Source organism: Sceloporus undulatus, chromosome 3 (genome assembly GCF_019175285.1).
Source record: "Sceloporus undulatus isolate JIND9_A2432 ecotype Alabama chromosome 3, SceUnd_v1.1, whole genome shotgun sequence".
Lineage (NCBI taxonomy): Eukaryota > Metazoa > Chordata > Lepidosauria > Squamata > Phrynosomatidae > Sceloporus > Sceloporus undulatus.
In genome coordinates this window covers 9159714-9181191 of record NC_056524.1, presented here as the reverse complement: position 1 = coordinate 9181191, position 21478 = coordinate 9159714, and the positions used below count along the sequence as shown (strand labels likewise).

The 21478-nt window shown below is 41.9% G+C and overlaps 1 protein-coding gene and 1 long non-coding RNA gene across 12 annotated transcripts in view; one reads left to right on the top strand and one right to left on the bottom strand.

Moving 5' to 3' along the window:
- Positions 1-21478, top strand: part of TENM4 (teneurin transmembrane protein 4) — an 840211-nt gene that overhangs the window by 31286 nt on the left and 787447 nt on the right. The window lies entirely within an intron of this gene.
- LOC121924748 overlaps positions 16205-21478 on the bottom strand; it is a 127657-nt gene continuing 122383 nt past the window's right edge. Inside the window, exons 2-3 of the long non-coding RNA XR_006102706.1 lie at positions 17977-18086; positions 16205-16509 (exon numbers count right to left, since the gene is read on the bottom strand). This is a non-coding gene — a long non-coding RNA (uncharacterized LOC121924748). The remainder of the gene's footprint in view (positions 16510-17976; positions 18087-21478) is intronic.

The window sequence follows — 21478 nt, the reverse complement described above, 5'->3', positions numbered from 1 at the left end:
ATGGCACAGGGTTAGACTAAATGCATCCTGTGGGCCCTTCCAGCTCTGCAACAGCTCAAAAAGTTACATATTCAAGTGCATCTTATTAACAGAATGTCAACCAATGTTCCTAGAAGGCTGGATGAAGGGCTCTGAATATATTTTGAGACTGTTAAGAGGGTATTCTGTGGAAGAAACCTGGGACCCTTTTGCACTACACAAATATAGCACTATGATTCCATTTTTAACAGCCATGATTGTGTTCTGTGGAACTCTGGGTTATGTAGTTTGAATCATAGAATCAAAGAGTTGGAAGAGACCACAAGGGCCATCCAATCCAACCCCATTCTGCTATGCAGGAACTCACAATCAAAGTAACTGACAGATGGCCATCCAGCCTCTTTTTTAAGGCCTCCAAGGAAGGAGACCCCACTACTCTCTGATGGAGTGTGTTCCACAGTTGAACAGCCCTTCCTGTCAGGAAGTTCCTCCTAATGTTGAGGTGGAATCTCTTTTCCTGTAGCTTGCATCCATTGTTCCGAGTTCTATTCTCTGGAGCAGCAGAAAACAAGCATGCTCCATCCTCAATATGACATCCCATCAAATTTTTAAACAAGGCTATCATATCACCTCTTAACCTTCTCTTCTCCAGGCTAATATACCTAGCTCCCTATGTCTCTCCTCATAGGGCATGGTTTCCAGGCCCTTCACCATTTTGATTGCCCCTTTCTGGACATGCTCCAGCTTCTCAACATCCTTTTTGAATTGTGGTGCCCAGAACTGGACACAGTATGTGAGCTTGTTAGATGATAATTTGAAATGCCCATGTCTAAACCACAAATCCCCCCCATTTCATTGGATGGAAGCATGGCAATTAAAGTGGAATTGTAACTGTAACACTATAACTGTGCAATGTGAAGGTCTTCCCAGGTTTTCTCTTTAACAGTTGTAACCCATTAACAGGCTTGGTGAATTCTTCCGTTGCATGGGTTTAAATGAGTATATCTGCAGCAGGCCCTTGCTCTAAAGACTAATTTATATTCACTTTAAGGAACACATTTTGTATGCTTGCGACTTCTCCCCCCACTTTGTATGCATCTATCACTCTGATATTGGAAAGCTCCCGGTTCCCAGACGACATATGCTGCAGAAATTCAAAACATCCTACTTCTTAAGAATTTAGTGCCACATGAGTTGCATTGGCAATTAGGAGAGAGTAGGTAAAAGCCAGTCAACTTTCCATTTTGGGGTGTTTAGTCTTATCATATTTCTTCCCGACGTAGCTTTGATCTCCTCTGTGCCATTTTAGAACAGGACCGTAAAAAAAAGCACAGGTTTGAGCACCTGCACAAAATCCTTCCTAAGTTTGTCAGATGGAGGAAATTACTGGCCCATTGTTCTGCATTAGGCAGCGATAGGTACCTCCATTTTGTGGAAGATTAGCCATTTAGCTGTCAGAGATCCAGGGTGGTTCATTTCTAATCCATTGTGTGCAGTGAAGACATATTCCCATGGATCGGTATTTTTCAGCAGAAAAGCCGTTTGTCAGGTTCCGTTTAAAAATGAATTGAATTTCACCAAGAGCAGATGATTTCTGGGACATTTCTCTCCACTTGATGTATTAAAGAACTATTCTTCCTTACACACACCATCTCTCTCCCTTCCTGCTCTCCTCTTTTACATTGCTGAATTTTCTATGATTTTGTGTAGGAGGTGACTACATTTTTAAAAAGGCAACAGAGTTCTTCACCAGTAGGGATGGATGGGAATTCATTTGGTTTTCAATTCAGTGCAAATTAGTAATCTACATCTTTGTTTGCTTCATTCCCATAGTGCAAGAATGAACCATTAGATTTCTACAAGCTCTCCCTGATGGGTGAGATTACACATGTTTCTGTACTTTCCCCCCAAATTATGATTATTATGATTATTATTTATTATTATTATTTATATCCTGCCTATTCTTACAGATCGTTATTTTTTAAGAGTTTGGGAATGTTTCTGAAATATTTGTTTGTGCAAAACAAACAAACAAACAAACAACCCATCATCCCCACCCCATATCTACATCCTTGGTACCATTACTTGGGCTTCTCAATTTCCTGCATTCAGATTCCCTTGTCACCCACTTTACCATCTATTGGAAGTCAAAATGGGCGTTGCTACTTACATACTTACACCCTTGGGTGAGAAGGCTTATCCCAGAGTTCTCAATCAGGTTCAGAACAATGGGGAAAGTTTTGTGTACTTTGGGATGTGCGTGCTTTTGGGATTGTGTGCTTTTGTATGATCCTATAATGGGATTATACAAATGGACTGCTTCCATACATGTTATTCTGTGCCTTTATCACATTTTGGCCAGAATTCTGTTAGAGACATATAAATGTCCATTACCTTTGCAGATATCCATTTGGGCTGCTGAGGAGACCAGTATTCCCTTCCTCCACCTGTAGCTCCCAAAGCCCATCCCTCACCCCCACTGATTTGAAGCCACTCTGCACAGCCTTTCCATGCTTCATAATGAGAAGGCAAGATGGTGCAAGTATCTGGCTACATCTCCATAATGAGACACCACAATAATGATATCAGTAATGGGATCTTCAGTGATCTTTATGACTTCAAGGACCTTTCACATGAGGAGGCTCTTCAAGAATCATAGAATCCTAGAGTTGGAAGAGACCACAAAGGCTATCCAGTCAAATCCCTCTACCATGCAGGAATACACATCCAGTCTCTGTTTAAAAACCTCCAAAGAAGGAGACTCAACCTCTCTCCAAGGCTGCATGTTGTCAAACAGTTATTACAGTCAAGAAGTTCTTCCTAATGTTTAAGTGGAATCTGGACAGAGGGGCATTTGGTACATTTATCCTTGCATGAGTGACATCTTGTTAATGTGCTATATGTCCGCCTTTGAATTTACACCTTCCTCCCAGAAGGGACCCAAGGCGGCTCACAGCTAAAAACATATAAAAAATTACGATGAAATTTAAAACAATTAAAACCATCTAAAACAGTATAAAATTACATGCAAATATACAAAAGTTTAAAGACTGTTTGGAGGAAGTAGTGTAAAATACATCAGTGTGTTTCTTAATTGGGACCAGCCATACAGGACACATGATACCAGTTCTGACCTGGGGTCCATTCACACTACAGAATTTTGGTGCCATTACTCCACTTTAACTGCCATGGTTCTGTCCCATGGAATCCTAGGATTTACAGTTGTGGGTGGGGGAATTTAGATTCTCAGCCAGCCTTACCAGGCGACCAATCCCAGAATTCCATAGCATGCAACCATGGCAATTCAATGGAATAATAATGCTATAATGCATGAAATTTGTTATGGTCAGTGATCAGAACAAATAATGCTATAATTCTGGATCATTAGTGGGCCCCTGGTGACATTAGCTGGCTTTACCCTCTACAGACCTTAGTGGCTTAGATCAGGTCCACCCAGAATATTCTGGACCTGAAGCTGCCCCCACATATCCCATTACCTTGGGCACTCTGTCATGTTAGTACCGAGGAAGTGGGCAAGATTCTTCGAAGTGTTAGGAAGACAATTTGCTCTCTCGATCCCTACCCTTCATGGCTGGCAGCCCAAGGGGGGATAGCGGTTAACTCCATGCTTCACCATATAATTAATTCATCTTTCAGGGAGGGACAATTTCCATCAAGTTTAAAGACAGCAATAGTAAAACCATTGCTAAAAAGGCCCTCCCTTGACCCCCTGATTCGGAACAATTATCGGCCGGTGTCATTGCTGCCTTTTTGGGGGAAGGTGATCGAGAGAGCAGTTGCTTTCCAGCTTCAAGGGATCTTGGAAGAAACAGATTTTCTAGACCCATTTCAAACTGGCCTTAGTCGACGATCTCCTTCTGAGCATGGACAGGGGTAGCGTGTCCCTGTTAGTGCTTTTGGACATCTCAGCGGCTTTCGATACCATTGACCATGGTATCCTTCTGGAACGCCTGAGAGAGTTGGGTATTGGGGGCACTGCGCTCCAGTGGTTCCGTTCCTACCTCTTGGGTAGATTCCAGATGGTGCAGCTGGGGGACGTCTGCTCCGATAAGAGGGCACTTACATCTGGTGTCCCCCAAGGAGCTATTCTGTCCCCCATGCTATTCAACATTTACATGAAACCGCTGGGAGAGATCATCCGGAGACACAGGGTGCGGTGTTATCAGTACGCTGATGCCACTCAAATATGTTTCTCTGTGTCTCCGACTGATGCAGTGACTAGGGATGGCATCTCTCCTCTAAATGACTGTCTGGAGTCGGTAATGGGCTGGATGAGGGAAAACAAACTCAGTTTGAATCCAGAGAAAACAGAAGTACTAGTGATATGCTCTCCCGGTCAGGGTGGGGCAATCTGTCCACTTGTCCTGAATGGGGTCACGCTTCCCCTGAAGGATTCAGTTCGCAGTCTGGGGGTGCTTTTGCAGTTGACTTCTCAGGTGGATGAGACGGTCAGAAGCACCTGTTATCAGCTTCGGCTGATTCACCAGCTGCGACCCTACCTAGACCGGAGGGACCTTGAAACGGTGGTACATGCTCTGGTAACCTCTCGCTTGGATTTCTGTAATGCGTTCTACATGGGGCAACCCTTGTACCAAACCCGGAAGCTTCAAATAGTACAGAATATGGCAGCTAGGTTGGTGTCTGGATGTTCCAGGGCTGACCATATTACACCGGTTCTGTATGATCTTCATTGGTTGCCAGTTCGCTTCCGGGCACAATACAAGGTGTTGGTTATCACCTATAAAGCCCTAAATGGCTTGGGCCCAGGGTATTTGGAGGACCGCCTCTCCCCATATAGTCCACCCCGCACACTCCGGTCATCTGGGAAGAATTTGCTGAGGATTCCTTCGTCTAGATATGTGCCTACCTCACAGAGAGCTTTTTCTATTTCGGCACCTGGGATCTGGAACACCCTTCCTGAGGAACTCCGTGCCGCCACCTCCCTAGACCTCTTTAAAAAGAGATTGAAGACCTTTTTATTTCACCATGCCTTCCCCGACGTCCCTTGTTAATGCGATCCTTCCCCTATAATGTGCAGTATCTTCAAGTATTTTAGCTGGCCTGGTCTTGTTTTAGTGGTTTTAATGTGTAATGTTTTAGTGGTTTTAACTATGTATTATATATTGTTTATTGTATTTTGTGTTGCTCTTTGTATTGATCTTTTTTTGTACACCGCTATGATCTAATTGGAATAGCGGTTTATAATTAAAACGTATTATTATTATTATTATTATTATTATTATTATTATTATTATTATTATTATTATTATGGCAGGCAAATGTTCATATGTGTGTCCTGCTGTGCCACCTGGCACAACAGCCGCTGGCATGAGTTGCTCACTCTGTCAAAATGAGTTGCTCAGCATTGATCACATGGCTAGGCACCTTGTTCTGACCTCAGGGTGAATTATTTGTACCAGTGGTGGTGATGCCAGGCAGCACAGTGGGATGCATTATAAACAGCAGCCTTTCATTGTAATGAAGTGCTCTGGGTTTTCCTAGAAGATCTGGAGCAAGACATGATTTATTTACAACTATTTTAAGGGGGGTATACCTTGGGTTCGGTGCTGAACTAGTCAAACATTGTCCAGACACTTCATATCAGAACTCAGGATTTGGCTCTGCATCTTTCGGACCAATCGCTGAGAGGATTGGGTAGGATGTCTTATTTGGTCCATGTGCACAGGGCTTTGGAGATGGTATACCAAAGTGGCAATTATTTTGATAGGAACCTATCCAACAATTAAGATCAGGCCTTTTAAGACTGACTCCTGTTGCACATTCTTATGGCAGCTGAAGTAATTCAGGAGATGACCAGTAACAGACCATTTCCACTCAATGCATCCAACCGGAACCATGAACTTGAACCAGTGGTTTTAAATTGCAAGAAAATAAATCCCACCTAAACATAGGGAAGAACATCTTAACTGTAAGCAGTTTGAGATTGGAATAAACTATATCAGAGGAGCATGGACATTTCTCATCGCTCAGTCTTCTCCAGCCTTAACCAGAGGTTGGATGCCTATGTTTGGGGAGTTTTTAAATTGTGAACGCTTGCATGACGAGGGGACTTGTTGGTCCCTGTGGTCCCTTCCAGTTCTATGATTCTGTGATCCCATTTATGGAGTGCCCTTCCAAAGAGCTTCATCTGATGCTTTATTTCATGTTTGGCAACCAGGTAAAAACATTTTAATCCAACCTTTTATGTTTTGTCTATTACGTTGTTCCTCCTGATGATTGGATGTGATGAAATGGGCTGCAAACCATATGCCAGATAAGAAGTGTTAAGCTTATTAGGTTCCTCCAGACCCTCTCCAGAGTTTGCTACAACAGGATAACATGGCTATCCTACTCCCCTTTGGAAATTACTTCTGGTGATTTAACTACTTTGCTTTTATGTTTTATTGACTCTTGTTGGAATTGTTAGTTATTTGCTGCTCCATAGCCTGAATTCCCCCGGCTGAGGAACAGTTTTCTAAAAAGCATAAACCTATGCACTATAATTAAATAACAACGCCTCCCTCCAAAAAAAATCCATTAAAGCAAAAACAACCATATCAGAGGAGAGAATAACATCATTCCAGTCACAGCCATATAATCCAATTACAAAGGGGAGCCAAAAGGAACCTCAGAGGGCTAAAATCACATCCTTCCCTCTGCATGATAAGCAAGGATTGAAATAGGAATATAAATATAAATGAGAGAATTTGTTTTAAGTCTAAGTCATTGCAGAAAAGGTTCTTAATATGCCAAGTGAGTTTCTCTAGGGAGAGTGTTCCACAAACAGGGAGCTACCACTGGAAAAGTCCCCTTCCTAACATAAGATTTTAGAGTTACTTGGAGATGGCATTCCGATGATAGTTTCCTGGCCTGGAAGTGATGGTTGGCGACTTCCATGTTAGTGGGGTGATGAAACTGCCCCCAGACTTAGTCCAACTTTAAATGAGCCATCCAAAGAGCTGAACCATTTTGAAGGGTAGAATTCCAGTATCTTGGACAACTTCTTCAAAGACTTGATTAAAATGCAAAGTCTTACTTACCTGGTAGCCACCAGCTACTACTGGGTCCACAATCAAAGGGCTGAAGAAGGTCACCCTTCAGGTACTGAGGAGCTGCATCGTTCAGGGCTTTGAAGTTCAAGCCAACACTTTGAATTGAGGTTGAAGCCAAATCAAGGTTAACATTTTGGAATGTACAGTATATATATTTTAAATATTTTCAAGCCATAGAAGGTTGAATCCGTGGATAAGGAATTTGTCGATATGGAGGGTTGACTGCATCTTGTCTTTGCTGCGTACAATACAGTAACTGTAATTTTAAGGGGAAAGTTAGAATGGGTCAGGAGACAATTAACTGTCTGAGAAGATGCCAGGAATACATGGGCATCACTGCCACACAGGCTTTTCCCACCATGGTCTTGCAAATGCCTTGACCATCATGAAGCATGTTATTTCCAAATGGGTAAACAGTGACTGAAAAACTGAGATAAAACACAAATGCTGCCAAATAATCATTTGCAGAACAATGAAATGGTGGAGCCTGTTTCTGCCAGAGTCCCAAAGCCTGTGTGTGTGTGTGTGTGTGTGTGTGTGTGTGTGTTTTTGAGTGAAATACACATGTGCCTTCTTGCAATGGTTAGCTGGAAGAGAGTAGTAATAAAAGATTTAATGTATCTAGCATACATAAAGATCAGCTCTTGTATCTGCTTTCTGTTAATAGTATCAAGGCTGTTTTTGCCCATTACTTTTTTCTGCATGGTGATAATCTCTATGCCTTCTAAAGTGAGACAAAAGTGTTATTTTTTTGCTTCAGATCCACAGGCCACGCTATCACCTAACAAAGAGAAGGCAAATATGCTCCCCTTGAAGCAATAATAGGCTAATGTCCCACATCACTGGTGATCCAGAGATGCAATTGCTGTAAACCCACTTCTCCACATCCTTGTGTGTGCAAAGGAGAAAGACAGGGCCTGCTGTCATTTGCGTGGGTGATGGAGAAGATAAAAAACAGTTGGAGTCTCTCCTGTCTTTCTTGTTGTGCAGAAGGCAATCCTGCTGTTTCTTAACTGTCATGTAAAGAAGCTTCAGGGATTAAGGATCTGTTTTGTGTGAGAGGTTCTGTTTCCCAGAGGGCTACACTCACATGTTGTTGGCAAGTTGGTGAGTGGACCAGTGGATACCTGCCCAGTCTACTGTTTTCGGTGTACACCTAAGAGGCTTTGAAGATGCATTTGATCAAGAGATTCAAATTGTTAATTACAAATAAACCTGAGCTCTCTGATCATAAACAGCTAGATGGGTCATGAATTTCCATCACTGAATTTTTTTAGCTATAATCATTGGGCTTGTGATTGCTGCAGATTGGCTGTGTGAAAAGATTCCACTGGAAAGCCCTGGGTTTATCAGAAGGAGGAGAAGGAGGAGAGAAAGAAGTTGTGTGTGTGTAGGGGGGGGAGGGAGAGTCTTGTGGCTTCTTAAGACTAATAGATTTATTTTACCATGTACTTTCATGGATTCCAATCCACTCAGTCGGTGGATTACAATTGATGCCCAGTTCCTTAGCAGTTGGGTTGAATCAGGGTGAAATGGGTTACACAAAAAGTTTAATGATCAGCACTTTGGAGAAATGTGACCAGTTGTGTGTATGTGGGTGTGTACATGCATGTATTTATGTGCCTTCAAATTGTATGTTGACCCATGAGTTTCATAGGGTTTTCATAGGCAAGGAATATTCAGAGTTTTCTTGCCATTGCCTTCATCTGAAATATAGCTTACAGCATCTGGTGTTCCTTGGTGATGCCTCATCTGCAGACCTGACCCTGCTTAGTTTCCATGATGAGAGGAGATCTGGTGCCTTAGGCGTATTTAGGCTGTAATATGACCAGTGTCACAAGTGGCATTTTCTGTTTGCTCTTTCACTCTCATGGCACATCCACAACTATGGAACCATGCATGCACTTGTATTGTTTTTAAATTGTTCTGTTTTAAATTTGCTGTTAACTGCATTAAGTCCCTATTTTGGGAGAAAGATGAGATAGAAGAAGAAAATGATGATGATAATGATGATGATGATGCCTGTATATCTGAATCCTGAATATTGCCCTATACATCTGATGAATGGAGGTGTTGAGGGCTGTGGGGGTCATCCAGGGTCCCTGGTGCCCACCCCAAGTACAGTGAGTGACCTTAAAGTTGCACAAAACCCTTCTTTTCCCCCTCCCCTCACTCCTTGTTTTATACTGAAACAAACTCAGCTATCTCTTTAAGTGCCTGTAAAAGGAGCGTAAGGGAAGGAAACTTAGAATGAATGTTTGACCAATATGAGAAAATGTGTTTTGGAACTGAGTGTGGATAAAAATTGATTGTGGATAAAAAATACTTTTTATAAGTTATTCCCCCCAAAATTACGTTGATCATATAAGCATTTGATCCCTTGTTGTTTTATCTGTGATAGACCCATTTAGATTTGCAAGTTGTAGCTTGATGTGGCAGGCATCAGGACATGCAAGTGTGAACTGTCCACAGTGAGTGTGACAATGAGTGGCAGAGGCCCCCTGTTCCATGTACAGTTGGAGGCTCAGCCGTATGTTCCACTGAAGGATGGATGTGTGGAAAGCTTGATAGACTTCCTCCTCTCTTCAACAGAGAGGGCTGCTGCTTAAGACAAGCTTGCACCATTTTTGATTTCCCAGACTGAATGCAGCCCACCTACCATGTGACAGGCCAGCAAAAGAGAAAAAAGGAGATTTCTGGAGTCCCTGATGGGCTGTTCAGCTTGATGGGTCATGAGTAATGATGGGTGAACTCCCCTCAGCTTGTTTTAGAAATAGCTCAGCTACTTTAAGCTATTTTTGAACACATCACAAAATAGTTTGTGTGTTTTTCTCCCATGTGCCTGTTACACAGGCACACAGGGACCTAGGAATTTGCTTTATCCTTCTCCAATCTCCATAGATCCATTAAGGCTAGCATTGTCCACTCTGATTGGCAGCAATGGTTCTGCAGGTTTTCAGATAGGATTCTTTCCTAGTCCTACCTGGGCATTATGAGCTGAAAGAGTAAACTTGTGTTCCAAATCAAGTGAAAACAAACTCCAGCATTATCCTGCATTGTAAGTTGTGCATGCCTAGAAGGGAAAAAGTTCAAGTGTAAAGCAGATGTAATACTATGGTAATTATTAAGGAGAAAACATGGGAGGTTAGGACCCCTCAAGAGAAGAGCAAATGTACACCAGCTTTGGTTCACCTTCTCATATTCTGGCACTCCCCACTAGCTGCCTGCTGAATTCTAATAACCTGCGTGCATTAATTTGGAATGTAGTTTCGCCATTGCAAAGGGTTTCGGACATTCTGGCATAAGTAGGTCAGAGTTACATGAACTAATCCTCGCTGATAAATGGTGTGCGATAAATGAAACCATGATTCCTGAAGACATTTGTTTCTAGTGGAATGTATACAGCTGCATCCTTGCTTTATTGCATGGATGAGAAGCTAAACACAGCATGAATTTGAATAACGTACTTGCCGTATATAATATGCCTTTTCTGTTTGTAAGAGAGCAAGGGAGAAGTTCCTTTCCCACATCCTATGAATTATAAGCCAAAGGAGACATTTGGCCCTTTTTAATATAGATATTTTGTTTTTTAAAATATAGGCATTTACAGAGTGCTTTGCAAACTGTATCAATTTGGGTTGCCAATTCAGGATTATCTTGAAGTTTCAAGGCCAAAACCTGAGACCAAGAGACAGCCTCTGAAGATATCATTAAGCATTATAAATTAAATACCAACCACAGTTGCTCACAGTTTGTCATTCAAACATATGCAGAGAGAACATCTTCCCGTTTAGAAGCTAAGACATAAATCTTAGCTAAACAGCCTGTTCCCAGATCAAGATGAAATGAGGGGATTATTCCTTCGCACTTAGTTATGGAGATGGGATAAGGAACACTTAATGTACCCTACTTATTTAGCCAGAAAGTGGATGCAGAGCAGAGTGGAGGGTGAGCCCTGGCACTGCAGCAACTGGCAAGGAGGGAGGAAGTGAAGTATTATTATTATTATTATTATTATTATTTTATTTTATTTTATTTTATTTTATTCATTTATATTCTGTCTTTCTCCCAACAATGGGACTCAAGGAGGCTAACAACATTTTAAACAATACAGGCTAAAAACAGTTAAATGAAAGAATAAAATATACAATTAGACAATCATGTATCAAAACAATTAAGAATACTAAACAATAAAACAATAACAAATGGAAAAAAAACCACTATATGGTTGTTCTGGCATACCTTCAAGTCTTTTCTGACTCATGGCAACCCTAAGGCACACTTATAATGGGGTTTTCTTGGCAAGATTTGTTCAGAGGTTTGCCATTGCCTTACCCTGAGGCTGAGAGAGGCTGATTTTGCCCAAGGCCACCCAATGGTTTACATGGCAGACCTAAAAACAAACGAACAAACAAACAAAAACTTCAGAACCAGCACCAAGACGCATCAAGAGACCAACTTCAACCATTTATTTTTTAAAATACATTTTATTAGATTAAAAAAACCCTGAAAATAAAACAACATTTAACATTCGACAAATGACCCAACACTACATCCACTAATCATAAATAAGAACAGAAACAGAACTTCCTGAACATCAACCAAGTCATAGTCTGGTACTAATACACAACCATCCCTACCTTATTGCAGGTTAGAATAAATTTCTTTACAGATTAAATAAAATATAAAATATAAAATAATATTCCTTAGCTTAATAGCTCTTTAACTCCATTTCTTTATCCCTTAGCCTATTAATGTTATCTTAAACTTCTTTTTTCTCATCCCTAACATTAGTCTTGTTTAAATATCCATATAACGGTTCAACACTTTATAAAGGCCTGCCAGCACAAAAATGTGTTAATCTGCCGCTGGAAGGAGAGCAAGGACAGGGCCAGCTTGGCTTCTCTGGGGAAGGATTTCCAAAGTCTGGGAGCAGCCACCAAGAAGGCTGTCTTCCTTGTTCCCCGCAAATGAGCCTGAGGGTCTCTCCAGATGATCTTAAAACCCTCATGGGCTCATACAAGGGCAGAGACCCGCTGGAGAGTCTTTGCAAGTTGCAGCAACAAATCAATTAATCTTTGCAAGCTGTAGCAAGCTGGTGCTCTGCTATCTGAGCTGGAGTCTTGTTCACAATCCTTTTTCTTGACTGGAGCTCAAGCCATGAGTCCTGTTTTCTAGGTAAGATTTGCTCAGGGGAGGGTTGCCATTACCTTCCTATGAGTTTGACGGGGAATAACTTGCCGAAGTTCACCCAGTAGGTTTCCATGTCTGAGTGGGGATTCAAACCAGAGTCAAATCTGGTTCGAACCAGAGTCAGTTCTCCCAGAGTAGTGGTAAAACATTGAAGCCACTACACAATATTGGCTCCCATTAAAACTGCAGAGGAGAGGCTGAACACCCTTCTTCAAAGTATATGTAAACTGTTTTGCTGATGAATTGTTTTGTTAAACTCTTGAGCATTTCTTTTTTTTTTTCCTTTTAAAGAAAAAAACAAAACATTTAGTCAGGCAATAAATGAGTAATGTGGCAAGTTCATCTGAATTGCTGCCAAGAAAACAGGGAGATCAGGAAGGAGAATACCCCGTATGTTCTCTCCTTGTTCCTGCTGTATATTCTGTTCTGAAGCAAGAACGTCAACGAGTTCATTCCTTATGTGACCCTAATCTCAAATTAAATGGGGACTCTGTAACACTGGCATGGCTGAACACCACACCTGTTATATAGTCTTGCAAATATATTGCATGCTAAGGCAAATTGCTACTCTCAGTACCATCCCTTCCATGAACTTGTTGCTAGTTGTATGCTGTATCTTCATGGTCCCTCCTGTAATCCTTCATTCCCCTGCACTCATGTAAAGTTCCCAACTGCGAATGGTGGCACAAAGTCACTTATTGTGATTACTTAGAAAATAGTCTGAGAAATTTATGTATTCATTTCATTGGGAATAGGAATGGGGAATGTTAAACAAAGGCAGAAAACATATTTACTTTTGTATGTTTTTAATTGTATTGTTCTTTTAAGTTGTAAGGTGCTTTGAGTCCCAATTTGGGGAGGGAAAAGCATGTTATAAATAAATATAATGATACTAACAACAACAACAACAAACATTTACATTGCAATGCTGTGCAATTACAGGTTGAGTCTCTCTCAAATCTGAAATATTTCAAAAACCAAAACTTTTTTTCATGCGTGACTGGAACAGTCTCACCTTTGCTTTCTGATAGTTCAGTGTAAACAAACTGTTTCATGCACAGAATTATTAGACATATTGAATAAAATTACCTTCAGGCTATGTGTATAAGGTGTATATGAAACATAAATGAATGTTGTGTTTAGACTTGAGTTTCATCTGCAAAATATGTCATTATGTACAGTATGCAAATATAGGTACAGTAGTCCCTCGGGTTACGAAATTAATTCGTTCCGCCGCTCCGTTCATAACCCGAGTAATTTCGCAACCCGAAAAGGCTAGCGGCTAGCGCTGGAAAGCCGCTAGCCGCGCTTTGCGGTTTGAATTTCGCGCCGAAAAAAAAATTCGTAACCCGAAAAAAACATCGTAACCCGGAACAGTTTTTTCCTATCTATTTTTTTCGTATCCCGGAAATTTCGTAACGCGATCAATTCGTATCCCGGGGTACCACTGTATTCCAAAATCTCCCCCAAAAAAACAACATTGAAAACACCTCTGGTTCCAAGCATTTCAGATAAAGGAAACTCAACCTGTATGTTTAGCTGGGTCTCTTTAGCTTGCTCCACACACTAGGATAACCCATAGCATAGTTATAAGGCTAAAATAAAGTAAATTCCTATAGGCCAGCTGCCTGCTGGCAGCCACACCACAAATGTATTGGACTATAACTCCCCTCATCTGCCCCGTGTCCAGTAGTTCTGCTGGCTGGTGACTATGGAAACTGTATTCCAACATATCCAGATGGTGCATGGCTGGAGAAGGCTGCAGTAGACCAACCTGAGTTTGTTCCTGGAAAGGCAGGATGGAATGGAAGAAGTAAATGAATGGATGCAAAGGAATCTTTTCTTAATTAACAGAATGCACATTACCTTCACCAACTGGGAATGAATCTATCTTAATACTGTTAATACATGCTATTGTTTTTAATGACCAAGGGCCATTAGCAATTTTGAAAGCGGATGTTCCTTAATTAACTGGCGCGATAAATGTTTGTGTTCCATGATACTTTCACCCCCAAATCGGTATAATCAAGGGAACATAGCACTCCTAAGCTGGAAATGATCTTGCAAGACCACCTGCCTTTTAAAGAGTGTCAGCTGCAAATACTTGCGTCAAAAACGTCAGCATAAAAGGAGAAGTGAGGATTCCAGTATTGTTTTAGTCTTGTCTTTTTTTAAAAAAAGGATCTTTAAAACTGCACAGTATGAAAAGATGTAAGAAAGGATAGCCAGATGCAATAGGACCAGTGACTTCCATGTTAGTGATGAATCCATTCTGCATTTGAGCCTGAACTTTGAAGAAACTATCCAAGTGTTTAACATAATTTTGGTGTAGGGTTCAGTCCATTGGAATAAATAATTTAAAGTTGAAGTTAAGATCCAGAGCAGACTTGTTCACATATCTCTTCCCCTCATAGATCCTTCTACTGGCCACCAGTTCAGGTCAGGGCTCATTACAAGCTTTTGGTCCTGGTATTTAAGGCCCTGAACTTTAATATCTCCTAGCTTCACTAGCATGGTATGTACCATCTAACAATTTAAGATCTAAAGGCAAAAGATTATTAGCAGTTCCACCAACATGTACAGCATTATCAAGGCTGCGAGCCTTTCAGCATCTGGCTTGACATTTGTGGAACAGTCTTCCTTTGCACCTCCAGCTGGAGGAGGATCTTACCCGCTTTTGTAAAGGGTTGAAGACATTCCTCTTCTATTTGCCAGATTGCTGAGTTGCTGAGTGTGCCTGAGGTGACCAAGATGAGCAGTGACTTTGTTTTAGTATATTAGCATAATATTTTAGCATTTTATAGTGTTGTGTTTTATCATCTGTTTTTGATTATATATGTTTGATGTTCTGTCCTTTGGTGAAAAGGGTGTTATAAAAATGTTGTTGTTGTTGTTGTTGTTGTTGTTGTTGTTGTTGTTGTTATGGGATAGTTAGAATCCTAGAGTTGGAAGAGACTCCAAGGGCCACCCTGTCCAACCCCCGCCATGCAGGAATACACAATCAAAGCACCGCTGACAGAGGGCCATCTAGCCTCTGTTTAAAAATCTCCAAAGAAGGTGACTCCACCACTTTCTGAGTGTGGTAACTCATGGTGTAACCCAAATGGACCTCCTGGGATGGAAGCACAGCTGGAGAGGACAGTATTTTCCTTGGGCGGCCATCATCCTGCTCCCACTGCCTCCCACCCGTGCTCAGACAGCAAAGGTGGTATGAAAACTGGAGAAGGGAGCCAAACAGATTGGGAAGAGGGGCAGAGGAAAAGGTCTATGGCTTCACCCTTTCTTCACCTCAAAAGAAGATTGGCATGTCAAGAAAAGCCTCCCTTTTCTTTCTGGGGAAGGGCTATAGGATGCTTCACTGATGTCTAGTGTCATCCTTTCTGATGGTGTCACCCGGTGTGGGCCGCACCCCACTAGTGATGCCACTGAGCATATCCCTTCAGATACTTAAGGATGGTGGTCATGTCACTTTTCCATCTTCTCCAAGTGCCATACAGTAAGTGTGATGTTTCTAAACAAATCGTTGTATTGTATTTTGTATTGTATTGTGGTTTTTTTTTCTTTGCTGTAATCCCGCCTTGGTGCGCAGGGGGAGGCGGGAAATAAATATATATAATTTATTTTTATTATTGTTATTACTAGAGAGCAAGGGTGAGATGCTGTAGGAATCAGATGCCAGACCTTCTAGTTCATTGCAGTTTATAAAATAGACCTTCTGCCCAACTGTGCCAGTAGATACATCTGTTCTCTTCTCCCCTCTCCTTTTAGAGAAAACTTAAACAAGTATGTTTCCTGCCTCCTCTACCGCCCAGACAAAGCATTATATGATCACATAAGGCACTTTAAGTGCTGTGTGACATCACTGTACTAAAAACTCCAAAGCAAACCTTTCAATTCCCTGGGGTTCTGGGCAAGGTAAACCATGAAAACGGTGATGTGTACAAATGTCAACTTCCTCTACCCACCCAACCTAGTTTCACCTTGAGTTGAGATCCCTAAATCAAGAAAGACAGCTGAATTGGAAGCTAGCTGGCATATTTGTTTATTTTTAAAACGTCCACCCGACTTTGTGTCCCCCCCCCCAGGACATTTATAATATTAAAACATGATGCCAAATAATCATACAATACATGCAGCTCCAGCCAGGTTCCCAAAGTGTTGCTGTGCATGTCTGTTGCTAGTGAATCAAGCTTTTCATTAGGGCTCAAATAGAGATGGTATTTGTCATTTTCTTGGCCTCCTACAGGTGTTACTTTGCTCTTAGCTAAAAAATAAAGAAAGAACAAGAAGTTAAAGACTGTCTTTAAACGTAGGACATCAAGCATTCTCTTTCTTTCTTTTTTAAAAAAATGTTGAGTGGGTAGCAGAAGAGCTTATGCAACAAGAAACAGCATCTTATGTAAGAGCATGAGAAGAACCCTGCTGATCAGACCAAAGTTCTACCTCATCACATTTGTGAGATGCCTTTGAAGAATGTTTGACAATGTCTGCTGCTCCAAAATTTGTTAACTGGGGTCTGGTTTCAATTCCCTTGCTGAAACAGCTCCACTGGCTGCTGGTCCATTTCTGAGTACAATGCAAAGTACTTGTTTTGAGCCATGTAGCCCTGTATGGCTTGGGTCCAGGGTGTTCCCTTTGAGCTTCTATGGCTGCATCTTCACTGCAGAAATAGTGCAGTTTGACACCTTTTTAACTGCCATGACTCCATGATATAGAATTTTGGGATATGTAATTTTGTGAGATATTTAGCCTAGTCTGTCAGAGAGAGTATGGGGCCCCACCAAACTACAAATCCCAGAGTTCAATAGCATTAAGCCGTGACACTTAAAGTGGTGTCAAACTGCATTATTTCTGCAATGCAGATGCAGCCTATGATATTTAAGGAATGTGTTTCTCTCTGTCTCACCAAATTTACAAGCACATTTGGTGGAAATAAGGGAGAAGGCCTTCTCTGTGGCTGCTCCTAGATATTAGAACTTCCTTCTTAGGGTTGCTAGGCTGGTTCCCCCTTTGCTCATCAGATGAAGACCTTTCAATTCCAGTAGAGATTTTAGAACTGATTGTTGGATATCATGGGTTATATATTTTAGTTCTCTACTGTTCTCAATCTGTGCTTTTAAATTAATGTTTCATATGGTTTTAATTCTATAGAGCATTTAATCTGAATATTTGCTAACCCCCCCCCCCCCAATGCGGTTTTACTTGTCTTCCTTTTATTCTGCAAGAGGCCCTGAGTCCTTTCTTGGGGTAAAGGCAGGATATAAATAAAGTGATTAATTGAATGGTAGCCCAACATTATGTTTGTGCAGCCTACAAGTCAGTTCCTTATGGGAGCCTGCCAGTGGAAATCTTTTTGCCCTATTCCCCACCACTTCTTGATAAGCTAGTTGGAAACCCAGCCCCTGCTAAGATGGTGGCAGTGTAAACGGGTTTGGAAAGTGAAGGACCAGGTGAAGATATCTGCAGCTCAGCTGTTCTGGCTTACTCTGTGCAGAAAAGGTGATCTACAAACACAGTTTGGGTTATGCAAACAACATTTGCAGTCCTCCATTGTGGAGGTGTTTTTGCCAGCTCCAAGATGTGATGTTGATTCTGTGACACAAGTTGAATATGAGTCAACAGGGTGATGCGGCAGCTAAAAATCCAATGAAGTTCTAGACTCAATAGAGGTATACTGTCTAGATGGAAGGAAGTAATAGTGCCACTCTGTTCTGCTTTGGTCAGACTTTACCTGGAATACTGCATCCAGTTTTGATCACCACTCTTCAAGGGGGATGTGGGCAAGCTGGAACATGTCCAGAGGAGGGCAGCCAGGATGGTGAAAGGTCTGGAAACCATGCCCTATGAGATCATAGAAAGACATTCTCAGACTGCATGTGGCCCCTGGATGTCACTTTTTGGTCCTTGATGTCCCACATGTTCCCAAAAGTCCCCCATTTTTTCTAAGAAAAGGCCAATGTGACACACTATCTCAGCATGACCTTACATGCCTGTAAATGAGGGACTGGCTAAAGTTTTGTCACATCCCTATACATATGGGATAAATGTGGGTAAATCCATTGATCAGCACTTTTTCAAAATGAATAAAACAATAAGAGTCAGTGATTTTATATTTAGGATAAGAGAAGAAATTTGCATTCACTAAATACCAATGTTTGAATTTGTCCCATTCATGGCGTGCAAAGCTTTTGATAAAACTGTAGTGTACAGGTATACCTGAGTTAACAAATTGGATCGGTTCCTATGCAGTTAAACACCTCAACTTTAGCAGAATATGTCTATTTTAATAGAAAATTTGATACCAGAGGCAGAAATGACATGGGAAGAATAGGAATAAGTTCCTGTACCACAAAAAAGAACAGATCAACATGTTTCAATAAGTCTTCTAATTAAAATGAACACTAGGCACTAGCAAAATGAAAGTGCTAGGTAGGTAGGGTTGCCATACATCAGGACCGCCAGACTGGGACAAATGCAGGACAACATTTTCAAATGTAGGACACTTTTTTTAATGGAAGACACCCCACGCCCCTTCCCGGCCTCTAAGGAGACCGAGGCCTCCTTAAAGGCCAGGAAGGGGCACGGGGCGTCCTCCATTTAATAAAAAAAAAGTGTCCTCCCGTGCAAAAAGGAGCCCATCCCCTTTGGCCAGCCGGCCAATGACTGGCTGGCAAAAAAGCAGGGGACGAGCTCCTGCTTCAGAGGCCTGCGCATGGGCGCGTGCGCGGGAGGTGCAGCGGCGGCGGTGGTGGCACTACCGCCACCGAGGAAGAGGAAGGCAGAGCCGGAGGAGGAGGTGGGTTGGTGCTGCCCACCACTCCAGAAGAGGAGGAAGAGGTGGGTTTGCGCCTTGGCCAGCCGCATTAGCGGCAGCGGCAATGGCCGCAGGAACGAGCCCCGAACCGGGACCAATGGATGGCTGAGGGCCAAACCGGACCATGACCGGGAGGGGGCCCCAAAAGCGTGAATTTCCCGGCGGCCACTGGGATATGGCATCCCTATAGGTAGGGGAAGCCTTGAAGAAGTAAACAAACCCATTTTGAGCCATCTGGAGACCACTTGAAGTCTACTTCCAAAATGCACTGAAGGATGACATTTTCTTTCTCCAGTCTCCACTTTCCGTTTGCTTTACATCTTGGTGATGAGATCTATTCTTTTTTAGGATAATGGGGGTAGCTAGTGAACCATACTTACCTGCTTTCCCTTTTCCTCTCTCTTCTGGAGGGAGCTGCTGTTTACTTTGCCTTTTGTAGGTAAGCACACACAATTGCAATCAGATCAACCTAGCAGAATTATATTGTTTCCCAGCTCAAGCTTTATTGCTGTTTACTCCAACCCAACCCTGAACATCTGTGTTTCTCCAGTCCTCCATCACCATCCTTCCTGCTGATGCAGCTAAAAAGCATCCAGCTACACAGATAATGCTGGAGAAGAGAGGAAATGGGCAAGCATTAAAAAACTTTAGACATTACCACACAAGTCCTCCTCTTGCTGCAATCGTGCTGGTTAAAGAAAAGCAAACCTACCATTTTCAAAGCAGCCATTTATTGCACATCTCTGAACTCGTGTGACTGGGGTTGTTTCTGCCATTGCATTCTCTTTCCCATTCCTTCTTAACCTCAGCACCCTGCCTTTATCAAACATGCCTTTCGGTTTATTTTATTTTTACTTTTTAATGCAGTTTTGGAGTTGTGCTAATGTGATTTACATTTTTAAAAAAGAAAAGGAAAGGAATGCAATGGGGAGGGAACACCCTGCTTGGGAATATTGAAGGAGAGGTGGGATGGGGGAGAAGACAAGATTGTGACATCACTTGACTGCCAGTATTGCAACTACCTTGGCAGCGATGTTTCACACTTGAGGACTAATGGGACTCCTGCACAATTGGGAGTTCTTGGACAGGTTTCCTCCATCAGTGAAAAGAGATGCCCTAGGCAACCTCGCAAGACATAGCAATTTTGGGTTGGAGGCAACATTGTGCAATAAGTATCACCAAAGGCCCTATTTTACTACTGTAATTGTGGTTTCAAAGCTGTGTATAGTAATCTCCTTTGTAAAAATGACCTTATTTATCAGAGGCTTTGTTAACTAAGGTCCTGTACAGACCAACCTGAAAGGCCAGCCTGGGGGCAGAGTCAGGGCATCACGTCCAGCTGACACACACCCTGACTTCGCCCCCAGTGCACCATGATTCCACACACCGCTCCACATGGTGCACAGCATCATGGCACTCCTCCAGCGCTGTGTCCATATGATGCAGCACCAAAGGAGCAACATATAGCCATACCGCTGCGGCTATGGTGCATTTTTGAAGGCGCAAAAAAGAGCCACTTAGGGGCTTATGTACAGCCCCTAAAATACGTGTACATATCTTTTGATTTTCCATCATTAGGAGGAATTAGACTCTTTCCCCCTTCTTCATGTTGTATACAGCGGGACGTTGATATCCCCTGGGGTTTGGTTTCAGCCCCCCCTCATGGATACCAATATCCATAGATATTCAAGTCTCATTAAATACAATGGCTAGTAAAATTGTGTCCTTTATACAAGGTTTGATTTTCAGTATTATATAAGGTTTGCTTTTTAGAATTTATATATTTTTGAATAATTTCAAGCCTTGGATGCTTGAATCCGTGGATAAAGAATCAGTCAATATGGAGGGCTGACTGTACAAGGAAATGTGCACAGCCAGAAATGTATATATTTAAAACATACCAAACCAGGAAATGTAGGTCCAATTGCTGACAAATTTCTGTACAGAGAGTGGAAAAACCTGCAACCAGATGCAGACAGTGGATAAGAAACGAATGTTATAGTGGGATTCTAAGAAATGCAATTAAACAATCAGATTCTTGCATTTCTGGGTACAAAATTGCCTGAGGTTGCGCTGATTGGAAGCACAAGCATTGGTCAGCTGCTATCTTTAGAAAGATCTTGGATGTATGGAAACAATCACCAACTAGCATGTGTGTGTGGGAGAAAATGGTGGTCATATTCTCCTAGGGAACAGCATGAAGAGAAGGTGTTGAGAAATATGTCTCTCCCATTGTCACAATGGATCATGTCTGCATAGAGCAGGGATGGGAAACATGCGGGCTGTGGGCTTTGTGCAGTTTGGGGGCTCAGGGGCCCCTCCAACCCCTGAATCCCCCATCTAGCAGACCTCAGTTCTTGGGCAGACATATAATAATAATAATAATAATAATAATAATAATAATAATAATAATAATAAT